Source organism: Scylla paramamosain, unplaced genomic scaffold (genome assembly GCF_035594125.1).
Source record: "Scylla paramamosain isolate STU-SP2022 unplaced genomic scaffold, ASM3559412v1 Contig25, whole genome shotgun sequence".
Taxonomy (NCBI): domain Eukaryota; kingdom Metazoa; phylum Arthropoda; class Malacostraca; order Decapoda; family Portunidae; genus Scylla; species Scylla paramamosain.
In genome coordinates, this window is record NW_026973690.1 from 285,001 (window position 1) to 312,500 (window position 27,500).

Here is a 27,500-nt window from a genome sequence, read left to right on the forward strand (position 1 = left end):
TCTCATGATTCAAATTATATTCTTAAGTTTGTTAGAATTCTTAAGTCTTGATGTAGTTTCTCTCTCTCTCTCTCTCTCTCTCTCTCTCTCTCTCTCTCTCTCTCTCTCTCTCTCTCTCTCTCTCTCTCTTTCATGATTCAAATTATATTCTTAAGTTTGTTAGAATTCTTAAGTCTTGATGTAATTTCTCTCTCTCTCTCTCTCTCTCTCTCTCTCTCTCTCTCTCTGATGATTCAAATTATATTCTTAAGTTTGTTAGAATTCTTAAGTCTCTCTCTCTCTCTCTCTCTCTCTCTCTCTCTCTCTCTCTCTCTCTCTCTCTCTCTCTCTCTCTCTCTCTCTCTGTGTGTGTGTGTGTGTGTGTCCGTGGTGGTGGGTGAAGTTTGAAGTTGTGTTGGTAAGGTGGTGGCGAGTGTGAGTGTGAAGTGTCGGTGTGCAGTGTGTGTGAGAGCCAAGTGTCAGTTAGGATCACGTTAGTACAAGGTGGGCCCAAGCAAAGTTGTGGTGCAGTTTGCAATGATTGTTGATGGTGCACGTGCAGTTTTCCTCGTGGCAAAGTTCACGCCAGAAGTGAGAGAGTCAAGTCACCACAAGACAAGGCTCAGTGTTCTGTCGTGAAGTCTGCGGTGACTGCTGCTATCACTTCCCACCTGCAGTATATACCTTTTAGCAAAGTTTACTTACAAGTTGTAAGTCACCACAAGCCCGGGACTCAACACTCTATTCTTTAGTGCCTGATGATTCTTAATTGTTCATCTGCAGTTTGTGTTGCAGCAACGGTTGCGCCAAAACTATGTTAGTGCGCGCCGAGGATGCAAGATGATTGATTGTCAGTGTTGCGTGCGGTGCGTGTGTTTAGGCCAAGTGTAAGTGACGGCTGAGTTAGTGCAAGATAAGGCTGAGTAGTGTTCTGTTCTGAAGTGTGAGGCGGTTCTTGGGGTCACTTCCCACCTGCAGTATGTCTTGTGGCAAAGTTGAAGCTGAGAATTAAGTTAGTACAAGCGGAGGATTCAAGTGATTTGGTTCACCTCACGGTGATTCTTAATGTTTGTTGCACCTGCTGTTTGTCTTTAGGCTAAGTTAAGTTACAACTAAGCTGAGTTACAACCACAAGCTGAGGGTGAAGGCTGCTGCTGCTGCTGCTGCTGCTGCATGCAGTCTTCACCTCAACTTGGTCAGGTTGATGCTTTCTTCATTTCTGTGTTGAGTTTCAAGTTTACTACAAGTGGTGGCAGGTTTGTCACGTTCTCGTAAGTGGATGCACGGGTGTGAGTGTGGCGGTGGTGGTGGTGGTGGTGAGAGCCGTGCATTCCCCAGGGAAGGGGAACGCCCGCCACGTGCAAGTGTGGCGAGGAGCTTCACCACAAACACTGTATTCTCTGTACCACACATGGCTGATTCCCTCATTAAAAGCTGTAGTACAACCACTTGTTTGTATCTCCTTCAGGTATGCTCACACCACGCCTGCCTTCACTCACTACTCGGCGACTGTGTGTGTGTGTGTGTGTGTGTGTGTGTGTGTGTGTGTGTGTGTGTGTGTGTGTGTGTGTGTGTGTGTGTGTGTGTGTGTGTGTGTGTGTGTGTACGCTGATGTAGTGATCCACGTGCACACCACTGACTCGTGCACTCGTCAGGTCTTGTCTCACCACGTGCACACAAGAACCTTCGGTGCACGCTGCATGTCAACTGAGACTATCTTCCAAACGACCATTTTAACTATCTAGCAAGTGAGGCACAATAGTCAAACACGGAGGAAACATGGAGGAAACACAGACGCACCTACACACCCAATAGCAAACACGGAGGTAAAACACAAACGGAGACACGGAGGAAAAACAAACAATTTCTACCAAACATCCAGACATCCCAAGCACTGCTAAACCGTAAAACACTAAAACAAAATACTCTTAACATTTTTATCAGTATATAATTAATACAACTCAAATTATTATTATTATTATTATTATTATTATCATTATTATTATTATTATTGTCGTTGTTAATCTTAAAAGAACGTTGGCTGAATGAAAGGTTCCTGAGCCGTGATTGGCCAACCAGCAGCCAATAACGAGGCAGCATTATTCTGCCACGTGCGTAAATAAACAAAGAGATGAATCACAACAATTAATAAATACACAAAAAAATAACTCAATAATTAAATAAATAAATAAACAGATAAACAAACTAAATACAAACACAACAACAACAAAATAAACAACAAGAAGAACAAGAAGAAAAATTTCTTTACATTCTAATAATAAAAATGATAACAACAATAACAACAACAAAAACAACAATGATAATAATAATAATAATAATAATAATAATAATAATAATGATAATAACAACAACAACAACAACAACAACAACAACAACAACAAAAGCATTTGTTTCTAATTATGCAAAACAATTCAACAAATAAACAAAAAATAAAATAAACAAATAAAAATGCAAAATAAAAAAATATATATTGATTTTTTTTTTCTCTAAACGCTCCCTCTCTCTTTCCCTCTCCCTCTCTCGTTCACCAAGACCAAGATTCCCTCCCGCCCCCCCTCTCTCTCTCTCTCTCTCTCTCTCTCTCTCTACAACTGCTACTACTGCTACTAAATAATAATAATAATTAAATAATAAAAATAATAATAATAATAATAATAATAATAATAATAATAACTAATAATAGTGTGTGTGTGTGTGTGTGTGTGTGTGTGTGTGTGTGTGTGTGTGTGTGTGTGTGTGTGTGTGTGTGTGTGTGTGTGTGTGTGTGTGTGTGTGTGTGTGTGTGTGTGTGTGCAGGAAAACTAGAGGTGAGCCAGCACAGTGGGCCTGGCGCGGGGAACAACAACAACAACAACAACAACAACATTTTTTCATTGTTCGCTGAGAGGAGGAGGAGGAGGAGGCGGAGCAGCAGGAGGAGGAGGAGGAGGAGGAGGAGGAGGAGGTAGAAGTACTAGTCATATATTGAGAGTTAGAGGGGACAACACACACCACCTAACCTAACACAACCCTTCCCTTCCCCACACCACACACCTGTCCAACACACCTGCACATACCTGCACTGAGGAACGCACAACACTGCACCTGCTCGCACGCTCGCCTTCCAACCGCTACTACCACCACCACCACCACCAGTCCATCCTCACCCAGGGAGTTGCCAGCGCTCACCAGACCCACAAGTTCTCTCTCTCTCTCTCTCTCTCTCTCTCTCTCTCTCTCTCTCTCTCTCTCTCTCTCTCTCTCTCTCTCTCTCTCTCTCTCTCTCTCTCTCTCTCTCTCTCTCTCTCTCTCTCTCTCTCTGTCAGGTGAGGGTGTTCTGGCCAGGCTCACCTCCAGGGAGCCTCACATATTGAGAGCGGACGCTCAAGAAGACTTTGAAAATAGTCGACGGTTTGTCAGTGGCATAGATTCCAAGTCGATGATGAGAAGCAGGGGCGAGTACTGACGCCACTTGTCCGCCATGTTGGTAATCCTTTGGCTTATTTGAGGGTGTTTGTTGGGTGTTTGTTGGGAGGCTCCATGTTTGTAGGGGTGTTTACTTGTTTGGCTCGCTTCTTGGCTCTTTCAATTGGTTGTAATGGTGAATACTGAATTTTTGTCGTTTGCTGAAATGCAGACGCCATATTGGTTTGCCACACTGGTTTGCTCCTCCGCCATTTTGCTACCCCTGCTGCACATTTCAGAGATTTATTTTTGTTTTTCTTTTCTTTTGTTTTTTTTTCAGCGATAAAAGTTTTGAATGATTTGTTTGTTTTGACAGAGTGGCTTTGTGTGTATTGTGTGCGTGTCTTGTGTGTGTTGGCCATCTTGTGGTGCTTGTTGTTGTGTTACCCTTTGCACGCCATGTTGCCACTCTCTCCTGCTGATGTAGCGGCTCACACTAGAGAGAGAGAGAGAGAGAGAGAGAGAGAGAGAGAGAGAGAGAGAGAGAGAGAGAGAGAGAGAGAGAGAGAGAGAGGCCATTTCCTATGTCCGTGTGTCTGATTGTCACTCCATTTGCTCTCTCTCTCTCTCTCTCTCTCTCTCTCTCTCTCTCTCTCTCTCTCTCTCTCTCTCTCTCTCTCTCTCTCTCTTCCTGTCTCCCCAGTGTCACCCCATCACCAGCCAAACAGCCCCATCACCACCACAAACACCCCAAAACACCCATTCGCACGCCCATTCACCCCCATCACCCCAGTGCCTCACTTACCGAACGACCTGGCCTCAAGGGTCTTGGGGGAGAGGGAGCGGGCGGGGGGCAGGGGGGATGTCACTGCCTCACTCATAATCCCAGGGGCGGCCAATCAAACCACTGCCCTGCGGGAGAGCACCCGCTGCCTTGGCCTGGGGGAGATGGGGAGATTAGTGGGGGATGAGATGGGGAGGCTGGGGAAAGAAGGGGTGATGGGGAGGCGTGGTGAGGCTGGGAGGTTAGTTCATGATGGAGATGGGGAGAGATGGGAGGAGATGGGGAGATTAGACTGGGGAGGTTGGAGGAAGGAAACTGATGGAAAAATGTGTGCTTAGTTCAAGGCGTGGGACGGGGGAGGAGATGGGAAGATTAATTTGTGGGTATGGGAAAGTGGGGAGGTTAGGGGAGAGAGGGAAATGGGGAGATGAATGCTGAGTGACGTCTGAAAAGGGAGAGAAATAGGGAGGATAGTCAGGGGAGATGGGGAGACTAATTTTGGGGAGATTGTGAGTGAGATTGTAAGGGGAGGTTAGTTATCAGGGTTTATGTTGCAGTGGGGAGGGTAGTGTAGTGGTGACAGGATGGGGAAGACATGGGGAGATAAGGTGAGGAGGTTAGACTTGGGAGGGGACGGGGAGTAGTAGTTATTATCTTTGCCTTCACTCTCCCCTCCCCCCTCTATCTTTCACATCCGCTGCTACCCTTTTTAAGCTCCCCTTCTCTCTCTCTCTCTCTCTCTCTCTCTCTCTCTCTCTCTCTCTCTCTCTCTCTCTCTCTCTCTCTCTCTTTATATATATATATATATATATATATATATATATATATATATATATATATATATATATATATATATATATATATATATATATATATATATATATATATATATCATTGAGATAGGAAGGTTGGAGTGGCCTTGAGGCGTCCTGGGTGAAGCCACCCAACTGTCAGGGCGGCCATATTGTCGTAGGATAGGCAGCAACTGCAGGGCAGAGATGAAACACGTCATGGAAGTATTTCGCTATGTTGGAATGTATGTATGACCCCTCTTTTATGTTGGGGTTGGGATGAGGTCCCATAGTTACTAAGGATAGTCAGGTCCGTATGGGTTGGGCTATGATGAGTCAGGTTAGCTCGAGTTAAGCCTGTGTCAGGGTGCTTATTAAGGAGTGTCAGGGTCTTGACCCAAGTCGACCTACACATACTCTCTCAGTCAATAATTCAGTAGAGCTCTCGTATAGAGAGAGTAAAGACAGGAGTGTTGCTCCGTGCGTGGTGTGAAATGCCGACTACCTGTGTTGCATTTGGGTGCAATGAACAAGCGAACAAAAAATCTGATCCATCCATTACATTTCACCAGTAAGTTATTTATATATTCATTTATATATATATGATGTTCTAGGAAGTGTGCATGATTTTCATAATGAAGACTGACGCACAGGAAATAGGCGCTTTGATTATTTGATCGCAGTGTTATGAACATGTTTACAGGCTACCAAAGGACCCGAGCAGAAGAAAGGAATGGCTTGCAGCTATACGAAGAGACAACTACACCCCAGGCAAACAGGCACGGCTCTGCTCCAAGCACTTTAGACCTGATGATTTCGACAGGACGTCCTTGTGTTACGTGAGGCTGCGAGATGGTGTTGTTCCCAGCATATTTGAGGCTTTCCCTTCACACTTACAGAAAAAAACAAGCAAAAGGAAACCTCCCAAATCTCGCCCTCTCTGTGATCCTGCCCCACAAGAAGCGCAAGATAGTGGACATTCTACTTTAGCTGTGCCGGAAAATCCTGTGCAAACAAACTCAGGTGAGTCACCAACCAAAGCCCAGCTAAAGAGGAAGCTGGGAGAAACAGAAACACAACTCGTGAAGTCTAGAAAAAAATTAAACTGTTGCATCAGAAAACAAGACGACTCAAGAAAAAAAATGCCGAATTGTGTTCTGTGATCAGTGCATTGAAACAAAAAAACCTAGTAAGTGAAAATAGTTTGACAGTTTTAGAGTCATGTGCTGGCATAAAAGCAGAGTTCTAGAGGCTGTTGTAACTGATGAAAACAAGGAATCTGAGGTGGGCAGCAAAAGCTTAGCTTCTGCCTGTGTTCTTTCTCCTTACTCTGACAAAATCGTTAGCTATATAGCCGGGTTTGTCAGTTTAAAGCTTAAGAGATTTTTAAATTGTGAGTCGTGTTGTAATGCTCTATTTAGCCATCATCTGGATGCGACTCACGGATTAATCTCAGTTAAAAATAAAGGCCACCTCTCTTTTCCATCCAGAGATGTTGTTGCCATTTGCCTTGTGTGTGAAAGGAAATTCAGAGAGAAAGTGTTACTGTGTAGTGACCAACCATATGCAAAGCTGTCAACACATGCTTGGCACAACATTGTAACACTTGTACTGTCTGAGTTCCAGGAGAGGATTGTCTTCTCCAGCCTGGCACAACACATGTTAGACAGTGAGCCTGTCACTAATCATCTCCTGTTACTAATCAAGGCTGTAGCCGAGACCTATCTGCAGGTCAGGTACAGATATGCAGCCAGACAGTTTACTGCAAGACTGATTTCCCGTAAAGGGGTCAAAAGTAGAACCACGATGAACAAATTAGTATTATTTAGTGGAATGTGATTATGTATATAATCTATAATATCTAGTTATAAGGACATGTTGGCATACAATATATGGGTAGCAGTAACACAGTAGTTTCATTTGACACGGCAGCATATTATAAATGAGTGTAAACAGTGTAAAAAGGGGTACAAGAAAAATGCTTGGTAAGTAACAGCTCCCACATCAATATGGCGGACGGGGGAGAGCGGTGGCTTCCTCCTGCCAGTACTGCCCGCGCGGCTCAGGGCCACTCCAACCTTCCTATCTCAATGATATATATATTGACTGGAAAGATCAAATTCTCTGAGAGAGAGAGAGAGAGAGAGAGAGAGAGAGAGAGAGAGAGAGAGAGAGAGAGAGAGAGAGAGAGAGAGAGAGAGAGAGAGAGAGAGAAAAAAAAAGGTTTGCAAAAATAACGTAATAGAAGCTCCATCTCTTTCATTGTTCGCTGAGAGAAGGAGGAGGAGGAGGAGGAGATAGAAGTACTAGTTATATATTGAGTTAGAGTGGACAACACACACACACACACACACACACACTGCAATGGTCGCCTCGTGCGTAGCCCGCTCTCCTGGTGCTGAATGGGAGGGAGCAGAGCAGCTCACCGCAGCGCACATTAACCTCCACTTTTCTTGCCTCTCATTGCGAGTAGTCTTGTGGCCGAGTCACGCCACGGCTAGCCTGGCCAGTCGCAGACAACCGGTCTGGAAGCAATCGGCGGCCAGTCCGGCGCCAGTCTGGGGCAGCTCGGCGACCAGTCCACGAGCGGCCTCGGGTGCACGCACCATGGCGGCTCAAACCTAACCAAACCTAACAGAACCTAACCTAACCCGACTCGATATAATGAACCTCCCAGAGGCTGAGCCCTGCTGCCTGCGGCCGCCAGTGCATCCTTCTTTCCTTCTTTTCGTCCGTCTCTCTCTGTTTACCTGGAATGGCTCACCAGTTTTCTCTGCACATTTTCTGCTTTATTAATCTTAACTACGCTCTGTTGGGTTAGATTATTTTCTTCCTACATTTATTACTTGTGTAGCTTCCCTTACAGCGCATTACACGACTGTACACCTAGCTACAAGTGAACACCGGAACACTGCAGCCCTCAAGCAGGCTGCAAGGCACGCCACACGCCCCTGACCTGCGGCAGTGGTCGGTGCTTCTCACTCTTCCCTCAGTGACGGCACCCCTCACTTACGTCACCCTTTCAGCGGCAGCCCGCCTCCTCAATTCAGTGTTTGGCTACAATCGTACTTGTCTGAATTAGCTGGATAGGTTAATTAGAACAATGATCCACACTTGTGCCGGAATGAAGCAGCAGCACACAGCCAAACACACAGTGCACGTATCATTGTCATCATCTTGGCTGCTGATCACTGGGAGTGAGAAGCCCGCCAGGTAGGCCTGCCAGGTAAGAACACCGGTGTTTTCCTTCACCACTCCCTTTGCTCAGTACGGCGTGGTAAGCAGGTGCCGTCGTGCACACACTGGTGATGCTGCTCAAATAACATCACCGTTTTCATTTGAGAGCTGCGTCACCTTGGGTCACCGTGGGTCACCGTGGGTTAGGTTAGGTTCAGACTCGTTCAGTTCATTAAGTTCACCGGTGGTTCCTTCACTGCGCAAGTCACCACTTGAAAAAGCGTCACACTTCGTCCACAAACAAAACACTCGCAGTCTACAAGGTTATTTCCATATCTCTCACATTTCTACACACACACACACACACACACAAACACACACACGGTACACTCACCCTGCAGAAGGCGTGGCAGGTTGCCGGGCAGGAGTGGTCCTGTGTTTGCCTCGTCTTGGAGAGCGAGCGCCGCCGCGGGCCAGGCCAAGGCCCAGCTGCAAGATGGCGGGCAGGGCTCACGGCTTGCCTGGCGTGACACACGAGCCGCGGCCACGACCACCACCACCACCATCACAGCCAACACACCCACCATCACCACCGCCACCACCACAGGCGACACACCCATCACCAGCACCTCCACCACCACCACCACCACCATACACTCCTCAGCACCTTCACGTGCCGCCTGCGTCACGTCACGTCCCCACGCCGCCCTGCCCGCTGCCTCACCGCCGCCACAGAACTGCTGCACTTCACCGCCCTGCACCACCACGTCCATCCCTCACCGCCGCGCCGGTCACCACCACGCGCCACTCCCGTGTCACGCACCGTGTTGTGTTACACGAGGGGACACGTGTAACACAACACCAGAGGTTCACACACCGCCGCACCGTCCACACCAACAGGCGGGCGCTGCTTGCCGCGGCACACTGAGCCTGGCGTGTGCGAACTGACTGCGCCGTGACGGTGCGGCGGGCCTTCAAAACCTTCTCCTCCTGCACGATTACCTAATGAACTGAAGCCTCACTTTCTATTGCGGTGAGGTCGACTGAGTATTTGTGAGGTAATGAGGGGTAGCGGGAACAGAATGACGGCCCGTCAAGCACCCTTTGATCACAGGGGCATCCACCGGCCCATCGCGGTCACAGTCGCCTCTCCACACCCGTGGCGGAGGCTTACGAGCACTGCGCGTGCGCGCGGGCACTGCACATTCAGTGATTCAATCATTCACAGCATTTTTAGTCAGTATAACTGAGTGCATTTTAGTTATGTGAGTAGATTACAGCACAGATTTTGGTGGCCTGGTGTTACAGCTGATGTGAAGAAGTAGCCAGCAGCACGTGATCGCTACCACAAGGCTGGTTTTGGTTCCAGAAGACGTCACCGGCCCTGCACTCTGCACCCACCCCCACAAAACCATGGAAATAAGTTGGCAAAGACGTGTCGCTTGACGCCATCACAGGAGGGCTGTGTCTGCGTGGCGATCATGGAGGACTACTTCACCAAACGGACTGAAGCACAACCGCTGAAGGACAAGACTGCCAGAAGTGTAGCTGTCTTCATCTGAGACCGTATGTCACCATGGCGTGCCAGCTGTCCAGATCAATGAGCAGGGTCGGCAGTTGTGAACAATGTGTCGAGGCAGCTGCGTGGTCTGGGTGTGGAGCAGCGGATCACCAGTGGATGGCATCCCAAGCCAACGGTTCAGCTGAGCGAAGCAGCCGGACAGTCCAGGCATCCCTGCCGGAGGTGTGAGTGGGGGTGAAGCCTCGATGGCCGGGGGATCTGCCTGGTGTGGTGTTTGCTTTCATCACAAGCAAGAAGAAATCAAGAGGGTTTTGTGCATTTAATTTGATGCATGGTCGCCCTGCCGTGCTGCTACCTGTTGAAGTCCAGCCAGGCTATTCGGTGTGTAGACGCCTCAGTGAAGCATCTGATTGTGACTTCGATGCATCCTCCCTTCAGGAGCGGCTGCAGTGTGTTGCTGACCTTGAATCAGCAACACAAGTCTCACTTCGAAAATAATATAGGGCAGAAGGACAGGGAAGGAAGGACACGTGAGCAACAACCGTATCAACGCTCATGCTGTGTGGGCAGCGGATGCAGAGATTGGTGGTGCAGCTTGCCTGCTCAACACGCCCATTGTGATCCATACGGAGGAGGACAAGAGGGTGCAAGAAGCTGGCTGTCATATGACTCACTGTGTGTGGCTCCCCAGTTAGGTAGCACTGCTGCCAACTAACCGCCAGGAACATCTTATTTGTGTTCTTAGTGTGTGTGTGTGTGTGTGTGTGTGTGTGTGTGCGTGTGTGTGTGTGTGTGTGTGTGTGTGTGTGTGTGTGTGTGTGTGTGTGTGTCTCGAAGGATTCTGAACAACAGGAATTTGCGATGTGTTTGTATGAGGAGCAATGACATGTGATCTGTCAGATGCTTTTGTCTTTGCAATAGAATAGTCAAACTGCATCCTAGTCAATCTTTTAAATCCCAGAGGACTTCCCTTCATGGAGAGTCTCTCTCTTCAGCTCATAATCAGCAGAGAAGTTATGTTCTGGTGCTTAATATAACCTGTCACTTTTCCTAACATGCGCATGAGGATAAAACAATGCCTTATCAAATGAGGATAAAACAATGGTATCAAACCTTTTCATGTAATGAAGGCAGTCAACTTAGCAGTTATTGTTTTGTGACTTTCTTTGTAAGAAAAAAATGAGGGAATGTTCTGAAGGTGGAGGGGATGAAGAGAGGCAGGTGAGGGGGAGTGACTTCCAGCCAGGCTCATACCGCTCTGGTGAGGCACTTGAAGGGAGTGGCCTGGACCTGCTGCTGCACGGATCCAGGAACGCTGCAGGACCTACACTGATTTCAAAATGAAGAGTTGCGTCAACTTATAAAGGGAAGTGTCGTGACAATGTCGGGGTATAAATTTAAACTCAGGTTCACATCACTCAAGAGAATCAAATTATTTCATCATTTAATCCCAGCGGACTCTCTGTCATGGAGATCTCAATAAACTTGCAGTCAACAAAGGCGTTTCGTATCATACAAGGTCACTTCTCACGTCTGCATGAAAACAGAATGCGTTGTCGTATACGACTTTTCATACAGTGAGGCAGTCAACTTCGGATATCTTGTTTTGTTTATAGCGGGAAAAGAGAACCTAAAGGGAGAAATCTGAACCTGGAGGGAGCACTGGAGGTTCAGATCACTGCCCAGCTTGGAGCCACCGTACAGTGACTTTACCCTTGGCGCGGATCACTCAATTACGAGGCGAGACTGAAGCCGTTAAATTTACATTGTTTAGAGAGACGTAGGTTAAGAGGGGACCTGATGGAAGTCTTTAAGTGGCATAAGGGTAACAACAAGGGAGACGTAAGCAAAATTCTCAGGATGAGTAACCAGGACAGAACAAGAAATAACGGGTTCATGCTTGAAGAAATTGGTTCTCAAACAGAGTGGCAGATGAGTGGAACGGACTCAGCAATCAGCAGGCCGTTAGTGGCGAGTCTTAGGGAGCTTTGAGAGGAGATTAGACGGGGTGATGGATGGGGAGGACAGCTGGAAATAGGCAGGTATATTTCACACAGGGACTGCCACGCGTAGGCCTACTGGCTTGTTGCACCTCACCTGACTTGTCTTGTTAGGTTAACGCGACTTGACACAAGGTTCAAAGGTTTACATTCCTGCCACTCATCACCAATCGCTTCTTTCCTTACTCTCTCCTTATCAAACAGTCTGCTTTATTTCTTCTTCTTCTTCTTCATCTTCTTCTTCTTGTCGTTGTTATTGTTATTTATCCTGTTTTTTTTTCTTTTTTTTTGGTATTTTGTTGTTAATATGTTTCTCTCTTTCTTCATCATCTCTTCCTCCTCCTCCTCCTGCTCTCTTTGTTCTTGTTGTTCTTCCTCCTCTTTCTTTTTTCCTTTTATTCATATTTCTCTCTTTCTTCCTTCTTCTTGTAATTATTATTTTTTGTAACCTTCTCTGTAATAAATAAACAAACAAACAAATTAATAAATAAATATAAATATATCCGTGGTGATTTCATCCTGTTATTTATCTTTTGTTACCTTTGTTGTTGTTGTTGTTGTTGTTGTTGTTGTTGTTGTTGTTGTTGTTGTTGTTGGTGGTGGTGGTGTTGGTGTTGTTGGTGTTTCATTTGAACGGCGGCCATTTTGTCAGTTTTGTTTACTTATTTATTTATTGTTTGGCTTCCCATGTCATGAAATATTGTGTTTAATTATGGTATTACTTGTACTCATCTTTATTTTATTAATTATTTGTGAGGAGGAAAATGAGGAGGAGGAGGAGTAACAGGAGGAGGAGGAGGAGGAGGAGGAGGAGGAGGAGGAGGAGGAGGAGGAAAAGGAGGAGTAAGAGGAGGAGGAGGAAGAGGAGGAGAATACAAAGGAATACAAAGGAAAGCCAAACAGCAACAGACCTTTTGGTCCTTGCAAGGCTGTTTGGTAACTACTTCTAACTAGCTACAGGGAAGAGAGACAGGACAGCACAGCAGAAGGCTCCTCCCCACCCACCACTCCCTCCACCCAGCGCTGCCATAGAAATAGTTTCACTCCACCTCCACTGGAGAGAGAGTTTCACTTTTCCCATCTCTCTCTCTCTCTCTCTCTCTCTCTCTCTCTCTCTCTCTCTCTCTCTCTCTCTCTCTCTCTCTCACACACACACACACACACACACACACACACACACACACACACACACATAGATAGGAAAAAGAGAGAGAAAAAGGAGGAGATTTCTACTACTACTACTACTACTATACTACTATCAGCGAAATAGTTTTTTTTTTGGTAACTTTCACGGCTCCTTGTAGGCTGATAGCCCGAGAGCCACCTGATAGTCAGAATAGTCAGCGCACGTGAACATGTAAGACTATCGCCAGCAGTAAAGGGTTTGAGAAAAACTATGATGGTAATAATACACATTTTCTTTTTAACGCAACCATAGAAAACGCAAGATACACCCTCAATATTTCAAGGGTAACAAAGGTAAAATGTCCAGGCTCAATGATCAGGGTAAGGCTGCAGCAGGTAACGATGCAAACTTGAATAAAAAATACGTTTGAGAAATAGACAGGAGGGAAGTGGTTCTCAGATAGAGTGGTGGATGAATAGATGGACTCCGTAATGTGGCTGTGGGTGCTGAGTCACTAGGGAGCTTTAAAAGATTAGACAGAATGGTGTGCTTTATATAGAGAGTGCCACGTGAAGGTTTGATGGCGAGTGGAAACACCGCTGTGCCCCGCCACACTGCCAGCTACCTACATCCTGCCAGTGACGTCTGTGCTTGTCCTGCACAACAGGGAGAATTCCACCTGGGAATCCTCCCAAGCCCTGTGTACCGGGGACTCCGTGTTGAGTCCCGCCCAGGCATCTTTTCTCTCCACCTGTATTTCTCTTTTCACCCTTAGTGTCCTCCTCACTGGTGAAGGTGAACCCCGCGGGCAGTGCCTCAAGGGGGGCCCTTAGAAGGGCTGCCTTAAGCCAGTGAGGAAGGTTCCAGCAAAAACTTTGGATAGGGTTAGGTCGTACCTCATGCAGGGCAGTTGCGTGGGCTTTTAGAGGCTGGACTGCTGAACTGAGGTACATAGGTAGGCTCCTTCCATTTTTCTGTCCTTTAGTTGTGTTGTGTGTCGGGCCTCGGCCCCTTGTAGGTTATATTATTGTATTGACATGTAACAAGGATGGCACGAGTGAAGATCAAAACGCACAATGCCAACGAACCTAGAAGAAAGACAACTCTTCTGAAAATACTCAGCAACACTGACATATATCCAACCAACATCATTCCAACTCAACATGGATATGTTGTCATCTCTTCACACGAACAACAAGAGAAAATATTTCAAGACCCTATCAAGAATGAATTTCAACAACATGAATTCACCCCAGTGACCCCGCCAGAATTGAAGGCTAAAAGGACTGTCATAGATACCCTTCAATGTAAACTCACACATACACGCAAACTCTGAGGAAGACATCACCAGTGAGCTCTATGTGCCCACAACACCTACCTGGAAAACAAAATTGACAATGTATTCAAATTCCCAAACTCTAAGACGATCAAAATAACATTCACACAAGCTCTGTTTGCGCAAAAAGTAGTGAACATGGACTCAAACTATTTTCCATGAAGATCCCTCACTACCAAACCCAGCAAGAGAAGTTTTGCCACATACAAACATGCTTCAGATGCTATATCAGGTCGAGTCCCACATCACTAAGGATTGCCCAAAGAACAAACACCACAAAACATGTTCACAGTGCGCCGAGGAAGGCCACACTTGGAAGAACTGTAGCAAAGAGAGCAAAAATTGCATCAATTGCGGAGAAAATCACAGAACTCTGTCAATGAAATGCAGATATAACAGGAAAGAAGCAATTAAGAAGAAAGGAGAAGAAGAGAAGGGAAAAGTAACCTACTCCCAAGTAGCGAAAACCAACACCAACTCAACTATGAACAACACCACCTTCACACAGATCAGCAAAGATGAACACCTCAACATTTATTCTTGTATGATTCACGCTCATCTAATGAACGTAATTGAACCCGGCAGTTATGCAAATGAACTGAACGCTACTTTGAAAGAAAACAGCCTGCCACAAATCAACCTACCAAACACCCCCAACTCCACCAAACTCCACCTCGCTATTCTTGCTGACGGCGGAAAACTGGTTGACACGATGACACAAGACCCATCTACCGATACACACAATAGACACCAAATTACAACAACAACAACAAACACACACCAACAACAACAAACTGACAAACAAAAGACACAAGAAAACACAAAGAAAGAACTACACTGCAAAGACACACAACTTGAAACAATATCCAAGGAAAGTAATGGCTGGCCAGACCACAGACAACTTAGCCACCGAGTCACACCAATACAAGACGGGACCTAGACATTCACATACAATGAACCAACAGCAGACGCACACCAAGTACTTCATCTAATAGAAAATGGTGAAATAAGAATACATGACTGCTTTATCATACTACAGGACAGTATACTTAGGAAAAGAAGATCAGGACAAATAAAAGAAAGATCACCATCACACACACACACACACACACACACACTAACAACATGGCCCTTCGTAACCTAAAAATAATACAACACAATTTACTACACTGGTTTAATAGAAGGATTTCACTTTCTAACACACACAGAATCATTGAGCCTGATGTAATACTTATAAACGGTCACTGCACACACGAAAACACACCAATTAAAATCCCAGGATGCAACCTACACACAAAAAATACAATAAAAATTTCTTGATGTTTTTTTTTTTTATCTGATTTAATTGCAATAGAAGTCATGACCACAACTGGCAAAATTATTATTTGCACACTATATCAAACCCCTTCAAGAAACTTTATATACCAATTCCCGACTTCACCAAACTATTCAGACGCAATATCCCAGTGTACATGCTAGCCGATCTCAGTGCAAACCACCCCACTTTGCGATACACTCACAGCAACACGAAAGGAAGACAGCTCAACACACTCATACACAACAGGCTAATACAACACACAGGGCCACAATTCCCTACATATTACACACGCAGAAGAGGGACAACACCTCAGAACAAACCAAAGAACATACCACAACACACATACAACAGCAGGACCCCTCACCACCAGCGACCACATACCAGTTATATTTACGATACCTACCGCATCCATATTAATGCCATCACCTACCACACCACATTACAGTAAAGCAACCTGGCAAACATTCAAAACACACGCCACCAACACACTACACAGTAACACACTAGACAATGAAACACTTGAACTATAAACACTGCAACTGACAACTGGCATCAAGCAATACAGAACGCAACACGGCAATCAATCCCTACTTCACTATATAAATGCCTTCTACCACATTTTTTATTAATTTATTTATTTTTTAGGTGTTGTGTGTTTAGGTTAGGTTTGTTGTAGTATCCCCACTTCACTATATAAATGTCTACCCTCACACAAACATAATGACACAACAAAACCTCTCAAAACACTCTTCACTGAATTGCAAACGTATTCAAGTGTTCATGGGTGGAATTTTAACAATTACAGATATTATAAACAAATAAATAAAGTCTCCAGTACCTACAAATATTGACCGGTAATAGAGAAAAAGAACCTCACTACATATTAAACAAAAACCACATCAAAGTAGACACAAATGGGATAAGAAAAGAGTACATAGGGAATATTGGAGATAAATATTTAATGGAGAGCTACAAAACATCCGAGATAATATACAAAGAACAATCCGCTATACTAATTGTAACACAGGCAGACTCAGCACACACCCCGAAGAAGTTAGAAACATAATTAAAAGTGTTAAGAGTACCAGCCCAGGTGAAAGTGAACCAAACCATCCTATCACACCTGGCACACATCCTATCACACTTGGCACACATCCTATCACACCTGGCAGACATCCTATCACACCTGGCACACATCCTATCACACCTACTACACATCCTATCACATCTGGCAGACTCAGCAATATTAAGACTCACAGACACATACAACAGTGCCATCTCTGCAGGATATTTCCCAGATAAATTTTAAAAATGCCATTATCAGACTCATACCTGAACCCGACAAATCTCCACAACAACGTCAAAACTACAGACCAATTTCGCCGCTAGAAGTACCAGGGAAAATATTACAAAGAATAATCAATACCAGACTGAAAACTCACCTTGAGACCAACAATTTATACAACACCAACCAGTTTGGATTTCGCAATAGCAGGGGCACCACACATGCATTAGCAATCATCACTGAGCAAATAGCGCAATACGAATCAGATAAAGTTTGGCATCATGGATTAAAACACAAATTACTTCAGTTGCATCTACCAATAACTATCGAAAAATTTTGATGTGATTTCCTAACAGACCGCACAGCATCCATTAAAATAAATCACCATACCGGACCAAGATTTAACCTGAAATGTGGAGTACCACAAGGAAGTGTCCTGTCACCAACACTCTTCACAATTTACACCAACGATATACAACAGCCTCAACAAAACCTCAACATCAGCTTCGCAGACGATATAACACAAATGATTGGCTACCCAGGGAGATCTAGGAACATGCTAAACATCAAAACTGAGCGAGCAATAAAGGCAGTTAATGACTATGAAAAAAAATGCAAAAAAAAAAAAAAAAAAACGTTAATAAATTCACACGTCTCCCTCCATCTCGCAGCCAAACGAGATGAGGAAGAAATAGAATTAAAACATAAGGGGAAATGCTTAGGATTAACCATAACCACGTCTGGCTATTACAAGCACATTCAGCAACGTAAAAACACAGCAGACTCAGCACTAAATAAATGATACAAGCTATACAATATGCCAGAAAACATTGAAATACACCTAGTTAAAACACTAATCCTTCCCATTCTTGATCATCCACCTATCCCAATACACACTATGAGTAAAAACCAAATACCAAAAACTTCAGAAAATACAAAATAAAGCCTTAAGAACCAGAACAACACCTCTAAACATAAGAATACACAACAGATAAGGAAACTGAAGCCTCGCCTACGTGTTTTCTCATCAAGTTAGCAGTACGCTTATCAAGTTACTTATCTAAGTTACTAATTAAACTCCTAATGGAAATTATTTGAACCACCATAGACCCTAAATAAGTAGGCTGTTTCAAAGATACCAGTTTATTTATGGGCCACAGCAGTGAAGCCTAGCCTACGTGTTTTCTCATCAAGTTAGCAGTACGGTTATCAAGGCAGTCAGGAATACCAGCAGGGTGCAGGATGTCACTCAACCTGACCTGCACGTTGATGTTTCATGCTTGTGCTGTGGTGATGCTAATGAGGTGTTGTGTGTGTGTGTGTGTGTGTGTGTGTGTGTGTGTGTACGCAATGACCGCTTCGCAGGACTGGCTGTGTCACGGATGGCTGGAGGAAAATCAGAGTTTTTATTATGATTTATTATTATTTTGATAACTTTGAACACACTGATCGTATTAAACCTTCTTCCAGTTTAAATTTTCATCAGTAATAACTCCTAAGAATTTAGTAGAAGAAACGCTAATTAGGTGACAGCCTCCATAAAAGAATTTGAAATTACTGACAACAAAGCGTCTTTCAAACAATATGAAATTAGTTTTATTAATTTTTACGGTTCATTTATTTGCGGTTACCGATCTGAATATGTTACGCAATTCTTGATTCAATTTTGTATTTAAGTTACACAAATCATTATCTGTTAGGTTCGTATCACTCAGCGAAAAGAACGCCATTTATCACATCACTAACATTACAAATAACATTCATGTATTATCTCAAACAATAAAGGGCCTATTATAAAACCTTGTGGCACATCTTGAATTTTTTTTTTTTCTATTTGACATTAATTGTTACAAAATACAGACTGTTTGCTACCTGACAGACAACTAGCAAACAATTTTAGCGGGTAATCTTATAATTCCAATGTTTTATATCTTTACTCATATCAAAAACACCTTGAGGAGAGTGTGTGTGTGTGTGCAGGTGACGCCAGCTGTTCATGCAAGGGTAGAGACAGTTATCAGGTGTGGAGAGACAGGTATCAGGTGTGGAGAGACAGGTATCAGGTGTGGAGAGACAGGTATCAGGTGTGGAGAGACAGTTATCAGGTGTGGAGAGACAGGTATCAGGTGTGGAGAGACAGGTATCAGGTGTGGAGAGACAGGTACCAGGTGTGGAGAGACAGGTATCAGGTGGTGGCTGGGCCCCTTCCAGGCGCCTCACCTGCTCGTGGCGTGTCCCGCGCCAGAGAGGGGCTGGGGCTCCGGCCTGCTGTGGTGGGCGCGTCGAGGCGCCCACCACAGCAGGCCTGCCCCCACGCCACCACCACACACCGCAGCAGGTAGGCTGAGGCCTACCTGCTGCTCACCACACGCTGCCTGCTGTGGTGGGCAGCTGGGGCCCTGCTGCCCCTCCTCCTGCGCCTGCTGTGGCCCAGGCTCCAGGCTCCTGGCCTGATGAGGCTCCTGCTGGTGACCGAGGGGCGCCCAGTGTCACCACGTGTGGCAGGGTGCCCCGGTGCCCCAAGGCAGGTGTGGCCACCAATGACGTGCGTGCGCCGCCACCACCACCACCACCACCACCACACACTGAGGCGCCTCCACCGCCACACTGACAGACACACATCAAGGCTCTCCCCTCTCCCCTCTCCCCCTCCCCTTGTGCCCTGCAGCACCGCGCCGCCGCCCCGGGGTCACCAGCAGCGCCGCACCTCTCGCTGTTCATAAACTGCCGCACAAAATTTTGCCGGTCACCTCACGCAGACTGGTGTGACCCCCCCTCCACCCCCCGCCCCTCACCAGCCACCTCCCCCTGACACGGCGACCTCTCCCCCCGGACACACCACAGCCACCTTGACCACCACCCGCGCCACAACCATCACAGCCGTCTGTAACACCGCAGCCCCCGGCCCTTCATCAGCCTCCCAGCGCTCCCTCAAGGCCATCGTCCTCCCGCTATCAGGATTACCGGCCGTCACATCAACCTTGACGCCCACGCCACCACCGCCGCGCGCCCCACCCACGCCGTCACACCAGTACGCTACAGCAGGGGCCAGCAAAGTACACAGGACCGACTCCAACACAGCACCACGCCACGCAATGACACAGAGGTCGCCAGTGGGTGAGGAGACGCGGCCTTCAGCCCCGGCGTGAGTGAAGCTTCTGTGCCTCACGTCCGCTCATGGTGACCTTTGACCTCTGATATATTAATGACCATCACAGATACACTAAGAGAGAGAGAGAGAGAGAGAGAGAGAGAGAGAGAGAGAGAGAGAGAGAGAGAGAGAGGCGGTACACTGCTGTAGGTAGAATATTAATTTGTCTTTGTTCTCGTTATTAAAGTAAGCAAAATTATTCTTGGAGTCTTGTCAGCAGTCAGGGGTACCAATGCTGTTCACTGACATGACTTCCAGTGGCGCCAATTTGAACTACGAGTCAAATCTGGTGTTTTCCGTGAACTGGCGAGAGGAATTTGGGTCTCTCTCTCTCTCTCTCTCTCTCTCTCTCTCTCTCTCTCTCTCTCTCTCTCTCTCTCTCTCTCTCTCTCTCTCTCTCTCTCTCTCTCTCTCTCTCTGTCGTGTGCTGTGTTGACAGTCAGAAGGGGAGGACAGCCAAGCGGAGTGTAAGGCGCCACCACACACTACAAGTCGTTCAATCATTCCTCTCCTGGTCTAACAATTAAGGTGAGGTGCAACAAGTCAGTAGGCCTACGCGTGGCACTCCCTGTGTGAAATAGGCCTGCAAATTTCCACTTGTTCTCTCTAATCACCCTGTCTAGTCTCTCAAAGCTCTCTAAGGCTGTTCAGAACCAATTCCTCCGCATCTCTTTCGTAAACAAATTTTTTCAAGCTTCGACTGGTTACCTCTTGTTCTGTCCTGAATGAACAACAAGAAGAAGAAGAAGAAGAGGAAACATTCTGTACATGCTAATAATGAAAATGATAACAACAGCAACAACAGCAATAACAACAACAACAATAATAATAATAATAGTGGTAGTAGTAGTAGTAGTAATAGTAGTAGTAATAATAATAATAATAATAATAATAATAATAATAATAATAATAATAATAATAATAATAATAATAATAATAATAACAAAAGCATTTTTTTTCTAATTATGCAAAACAATTCAATAAATAAACAACAAAATAAAATTCCAAAATAAATAAAAACATTGATTTTTTTTTATATAAACGCTCACTCTTCGTCCCTCTCCCTCTCTCTTTCCCCAAGACCAAGATCAAGATTCCCCTCTCCCTCTCTCCCTCCCTCCTCTTTTCATCAATTTTCTCTCTCTCCCTTAGTGCCGTGTCTTTCTCTCCAGGAGGCAGACGTCTCTCCGGTCTCTCCTTCCCTCCCTCCCTTTCCTCCAGGAGAGAGAGATTTCCCTCCTTTTCTCCTAAATAAGGGAGGAATTCTGTGTCAGTCCGCCATATTGGATTTTTATCGCTTGGAGATTCACTGGTGACAAGAAAATGAAATGGATTATTATAATTATGAGTGATTTATTTGTAATTAATATGTAATTATGCTGTGAAAAATTAGTGTGTTGTTTCGTGATGTTAGTATTGCGACTTTTTGTTGACAATTTGTGTTTGTTTTGTGTGTTTGTCTTCATGCAAAACATTACCCTTATTATTAACAATATTCTTTATTCATCTCTCATTATTATCAAACTATGCCCACCCAAACAATTATTAACATTATTCTTACTGCCATTACTATTATTATTATTATTATTATTATTATTATTATTATTATTATTATTATTATCAATATTATTATTATTACTATTATTATTGTCATTATCATTATCATTATTGTCATTATCAATATTATCATTATGATAATTACAATAATTATGACAATAATTATAATTGTTACAACATTTTTACCGTTGTGATTTCATTGCTATCATTTCGTCTATCTATCTATCTATCTATCTATCTATCTATCTATCTATATATATATATATATATATATATAAGATATTAATAACTATGAAAATGCACAAGATGTAGTAATCAAAATACTACTACTATTACTACTACTACTACTACTACTACTACTACTACTATTATTATTATTATTATTATTATTATTATTATTATCATTATTATTACTATTAATATTATCATTACAACAACAACAACAACAACAACAACATTCTTTCTAGCATGGACAAGCCGGTACGGTTGGCATCCCTGGCTATGGTGGCACTTGTGGTGGTGGCAGCCCTGACTACGATGGCGATGGTGGTTGAGAGTGCCTCGGTGCGAGAACGTAAACCCACAAACCACTCCAATAACACTTCAGTAAGTAACTACTACCCCAATCCTTGCACCACCACTACTACTACCACTACAACAACTACTGGTACTATTAGTAACACTGCCGCTGTTGTTTTTCAGGTCATTGCAGTGCCTTCAGATCTACTGGTGCGCCTACTGGAGGTGACACAATCCCTTCATAACTTGCTGCCGCGCCGGAGTGTAAGCGACGGAAACATTGAGGCGACCCAAGAGACCGCTGGGCTAAAAGGTATTGTGATCATTGCTATTTCTATTATTAGCACTGTTATTTTCTGTCTCGCATCACACTGACAAATAAAAATAATAATAAAAAAAAGCAAATTTAAGTAATGAATAATAAGGAAATAAAGAAATCTGCGGGAAAAATTGTAATTATTAGTAGTTATTATAGCTGTTGTTGTTTTACTACTACTACTACTACTACTACTACTACTACTACTACTACTACTACTACTACTACAGGTGCGTCTGGTGAGGAGCGGATTCTTACACTTGCACTGACACAACACGCGCTGCTACAACACAGAATGGAGGAACTTCTGACGCAAACAGGAAGGTGTCAAGCCCAGGTGAGATAGTAGTAGTAGTAGCAGTAGTAGTAGTAGTAGAGAAGGGGAAGCGGTGTTGTATTGAATAAATTTAACATTCTTTTATTAAACACAGGTGGAGGCGCTGCGGGAGGACAAGGAGGAGCTGAAGAGGGAAATTCAAGCCACGAAGGAGCGAATGACGACAAAAAACAAAGATTTAGGCTCGTCGACACATGAATTTCCCGCCAAAAGTGACCACGGTTGCAAATGTAAACAAACTGACTCTGACGCACCCAAAAGGACTGCAATGCTCTCTACCACTGCTACTATCGATACTACTACTGCAATAACTGTCCTCACTGCTCCGCCTGGTTCTCCTGAGTCTACTACTATCACTAATGGCAGGAATAGTAGCACTGGGCGGATAGTAGACCGTGTTTCTGGTGGAGCGGTGACTGAGACTACTTCTATTACAATTATTCCGACTACTACTGCTGCTACTACTATTGCTACTACTACTACTACTGAGAGTGTGGTCGTGCTTGGATCTGGTGTAAGGTAAGTACTATTTGTGATACTACTACTACTATTACTACTACAACTACTACTACAACTACTACTACTACTACTACTTCTACTAATTATATTGCTGCTATTACTTCTGTTCTACTGCTACTACTACTACTACTACTACTACTACTACTACTACTACTCAAAGGAGACCATGTAGCCAGCTTTCATTCATTATATACTGACACAACTAGCTCTCCTTAACAGGTGATCTTGGAACCTCAGGGAAAACAACATGCAGCAAATGAGTTGGAATGGCTAGAACCAGAGGATGGGGGTGTGCGTCCAGGGAGTTGAGGAGTGCCACTGCTTCAACTGATGTGTGGGACCTTGAGGCAGAGGGTCCACCAGGTGTGTGTGTGTGTGTGTGTGTGTGTGTGTGTGTGTGAGAATGTTTTCCTACTTGTGGTGAATGGTAAGGAAAAAGAGTGTGTGGTGGTGTGTGGTGTGGCCTTGTTTGTGGCAGATGCATTGGGGAGTGTGTGGTGGTGTGTGGTGTGACCTTGCTTGTGGCAGATGCATTGGGGAGTGTGTGGTGGTGTGTGGTGTGACCTTGCTTGTGGCAGATGCACTGGGGAGTGTGTGGTGGTGTGTGGTGTGACCTTAGTAACTTAACTTCTTAGTAACTTGTTTGATAATGGACTCCCTTGAAAACTGATGACAAAAATAGAATGCTAGGTATAGAAAATGCGCCCAGATTATTAGTATGAAATATCTGGGGATTAATTCGCTAGCAAACTAACACTAGACAAGAAACAAGAAACGTGACACGGAAAAAGAGAAGTTTGAAAACTGTGACAGTATGAGAGCTGCCGAGGTTTAGTAGGTGAGTGCGTGGGCGCGGCCGTGACAGTGCGTGTGTGTGCGTGGGCTGAGAGTCCGTGCGTGTGTGTGGGCATGAGTCCGTGCGTGTGCGTGGGCGTGAGAGTGCGCGTGCGTTGGCGTGAGAGTGCATGTGGATGTGCGTGGGAGAGTGCGTGGGCGTGGGCGTGAGAGAGCGTGTGCGTGCGTGGGCGTAGGCGTGCGAGTGTGTGTGCGTGGGCGTGAGTGCGTGTGCGTGCGTGGGCGTGGGCGTCCGAGACTGTGTGTGCGTGGGCGTGAGTGCGTATGTGTGTCCATGGGCGTGAGAGTGCGTGTGCGTGAGAGTGCGTGGGCGTGAGAATGCGTGTGCGTGAGAGTGCGTGGGCGTGCGGGTGTTTGTGCATGGGCGTGAGTGCGAGTGCGTGCGTGGGCGTGAGAGTGCGTGTGCGTGCGTGGGCGTGAGTGCATGTGCGTGAGTACGTGGACGTGCGAGTACGTGTGTGCATGGGCGTGAGTGCGAGAGCGTGCGTGGGCGTGAGAGTGCGTCTGCGTGGGCGTGATTGCGTGTGCGTGCGTGGGCATGAGAGTGTGTGTGCGTGCGTGGGCGTGAGTGGGTGTGCTAGGGCGTGGGCACTAGTGCGTGTGCATACGTGGGCACGAGAGTGCGTATGCGTGGGTGTGAGTGCGTGTGCGTGCGTGGGTGTGAGAGTGCGTGTGCGTGAGACGTGAGCGTGCGAGTGTGTGTGCGTGGACGTGAATGCGTGCGTGGGCGTGGGCGTGCGAGTGTGTGCGTGGACGTGAGAGTGCGTGTGCGTGGGCCTGAGTGTGTGTGCGTGTGCGTGAGTGCGTGTGTGTGAGTGAGTGGGCGTGTGCGTAAATGTGCGTGCGTTTGCATGAGTGCGTGTGCGTGGGCGTGAGTGCGTGTTCGTAGGAGTGAGAGTGAGTGCGTGGGCGTGAGAGCGCGTGTGCGTGCGTGGGCGCGAGTGCGTGGGCATCAGAGTGCGTGTGCGTGCGTGGGCGTGAGTGCGTGGGCGTGCGAGTGTGTGTGTGTGCGTGGGCGTGAGTGCGTATGCGAGCTTGGGTGTGGGCGTGTGTGTGTGTGTGTGTGTGTGCGTGGGCGTGAGTGCGTGTACGTGGGTAGGCGTGAGAGTTCGTGTGCCTGTGCGTGAGTGGGCGTGATAATGCGTGCGTGTGCGTGAGAGTGCGTGTGGGTGAGAGTGCGTGTGCGTGTGCGTGAGAATGCGTGTGCGTGAGTGCGTGGACGTGTGCGTAAGTGTGCGTGACTGCGTGTGCGTGTGCGTGAGAGTGCGTGTGCGTGCGTGGGCGTGAGTGCGTGTGCGTGAGAGTGCGTGCGTGGGCATGAGTGTGTGCGTGGGCGTGAAAGTGTGTGCGTGTGAGTGGGCGTGAGAGTGTGTACGTGGATGTGAGAGTGCGAGCGTGAGCATGGGCGTGTGAGTGCGTGTGCGTGAGAGTGCATGTGCATGAGTGCGTGGGCGTGACAAACAAACAAACAAACAAAACACGCGGAAGACAAAATAATGAGGCCCCCCGCGGCAGAAGAGTACTAAGCGCCATCGGGAGCAAAATGGCGTTTTTTGCCTCATCAGGTGCTCCAAGGCTTAATGCGCATTTTGGTGGAGATAGTATACTTTTTCCACCATGTTAACAAGGTTCAATTTCCCGTTGTTTGCAAAGTATTTTTTTCCTTAGCGACTAGGTGTTGACTCGGTGTTGGAAGTCGCCCGTGCAGAAGCGTACTATCTCCATCCAGCCAATGAGAGACCGCGGAGTGCTGTGACGTCAGAGCGCTGAGCCAATGAGAGCGCCGTATCTTCTCCCGCCTCAGCCCCGCTCTGCCTCAATCTAGTTGCATTGTGGAAGAGAGTATTCCTCCATTCTCACGTCCCATTATTGCGTTGATTATTCACCCATAATGGAATTATCAGACGTTGATAGCCCTCCTACCTCTCCTGATGTTGCTGGCCCCTCAGCAGGTCGCAAACGCCAGCGAACACCAGCAAGACACAAGCGTGCTGTGGCCAAGGAAAAAAGAAACAAAGGAGAACCTTATACCAGCCCTGCCAGCCACCGTGCTATGCCCCAGCGAGTGATTGGGGCAGCATGCAGGGATGGATGTTTCTCAAAGGTAACAATGCCTGGTGTGCAGGCCATTTTCTCTGCTTTTTGGGCAATTGGGGACTACAATCTTCAAAATGCCTACATCCAGAAGATGGTAGCAATAATGCCCATTGCTCGTAAACGAACGGCTGCCGAAGTCAGCAGACGCTCGATATCACGGGCGTACCAAGTTACTTACAACAACGTAACCACGAAAGTGTGCTTTTCTGGGTTCATGGCCATGCACGGCATCTCAAAGAGGCGGATAGACAATGCCCTCCGCAAAATGACCCACACCTCTGTTCCCGTGCCTGACCAACGCGGCCGCCATACCCCTGCCAACAAGATTGTGGGCGAGAGAGCAGAGCATGTCAAGGAGCACATTCGTCTTTTACCTGCCATGACGAGCCACTACAGCAGGGCAAAGGCTCCCAACAGGCTTTACCTGGACAGCACGCTCACCATCAGGAAGCTGTATGACATGTACCTGTCATGGATGGCCCAAACCTATCCACAGGAGTCACGGGTAACATTCCATTATTACAGTGACGTATTTAGAAAGGATTTCAATATCAGCTTCGCGCCACCCAAGGTAGACACGTGTACCACCTGTGACACAATTAACATGACGATCACCAACGCCACCACCGACGGAGAGAAGCTGGCCCAACAAGCAAAATTGGATGAACACTTGAAGGAGGCAAGAGCAGCACAGGATTTCGTGAAACGCCTCAAGAATGATAATGATGAAAACACCAGCACGTCACCAAACGAAGGCCACCAGGCACCACCTTCAGAGACTGTCGCAAACTCCTCTTTCGTCTAGCATACCCCCAGGGTTACCTTGTGAAGTCTGATTATGAGCCTGACGACAATAACATCATCAAAGTCAGGCTGCAGAAGGGACGGGCAGCCTGGTCCCACCAGCTGTTTGACCTCTCCACTCAACCACTCCCCCAGAAGTACACAAGCCCCATAGCCCTCAGACCTGAGAAAGTGCGTGACCTACAATCTCTCCTCGCACTCATGCCCCAAAATGCCCATCCATTCTACCGGTCCATCATCGACGCCCAAGCAGGTGATGTCAATAGCACTCAAGATGATGGTGAACACGACAACTTGGATGAACTGTTGGAGTACGAATCGTAAAGGCATTGAGGGGTGGGGGGGAGGGGGGAAGTGTGTAATAAACAATGAAAGTTAGTGATACCTGTAATAAAGAAAGGGAAAGTTAGTGTTACCTCAAGATTGTGTGAAGTGAGAAGTGCAAGATACCAAGACACCAATATCATTGAACATAGCTGAGTAAAAACTAAAAAAAAAAAAAAATACGAATCAATAATGGAAATGTTTATTTTTTTCCAGATGATGATTTTTTTATTTCCTCTGTTTTAATGTCATGTTATAGGTGTGTTTCAGGGCTTTAATTTGGTGTATATAACTTTAC

At 46.0% G+C, this 27,500-nt stretch overlaps 1 protein-coding gene and 2 long non-coding RNA genes across 22 annotated transcripts in view; 2 read left to right on the top strand and 1 right to left on the bottom strand.

Moving 5' to 3' along the window:
• Positions 1-4,278, bottom strand: part of LOC135097580 (uncharacterized) — a 62,262-nt gene extending 57,984 nt beyond the window's left edge. For 19 of the 20 annotated variants that reach the window (XR_010265834.1, XR_010265833.1, XR_010265827.1 and 16 more), the window contains exon 1: positions 4,190-4,278. The gene's annotated coding sequence lies outside the window, so the exon portion shown is untranslated. Of the gene's footprint in view, positions 1-3,056; positions 3,110-4,189 lie in introns of those variants that run through there. The other variant, XR_010265825.1, reaches the window with a different exon arrangement.
• Positions 4,279-5,354: 1,076 nt separating this feature from the next.
• Positions 5,355-6,865, top strand: LOC135097572 (uncharacterized). The gene is made up of 2 exons (XR_010265819.1): positions 5,355-5,530; positions 5,663-6,865. It is a non-coding gene; the product is annotated as an uncharacterized LOC135097572 (long non-coding RNA).
• A 13,918-nt stretch (positions 6,866-20,783) lies between these two features.
• LOC135097564 (uncharacterized) lies at positions 20,784-24,004 on the top strand. Its single transcript, XR_010265815.1, has 6 exons — positions 20,784-21,143; positions 21,899-22,037; positions 22,134-22,263; positions 22,497-22,603; positions 22,698-23,122; positions 23,342-24,004. It is a non-coding gene; the product is annotated as an uncharacterized LOC135097564 (long non-coding RNA).
• The last annotated feature ends 3,496 nt before the right edge of the window (positions 24,005-27,500 follow it).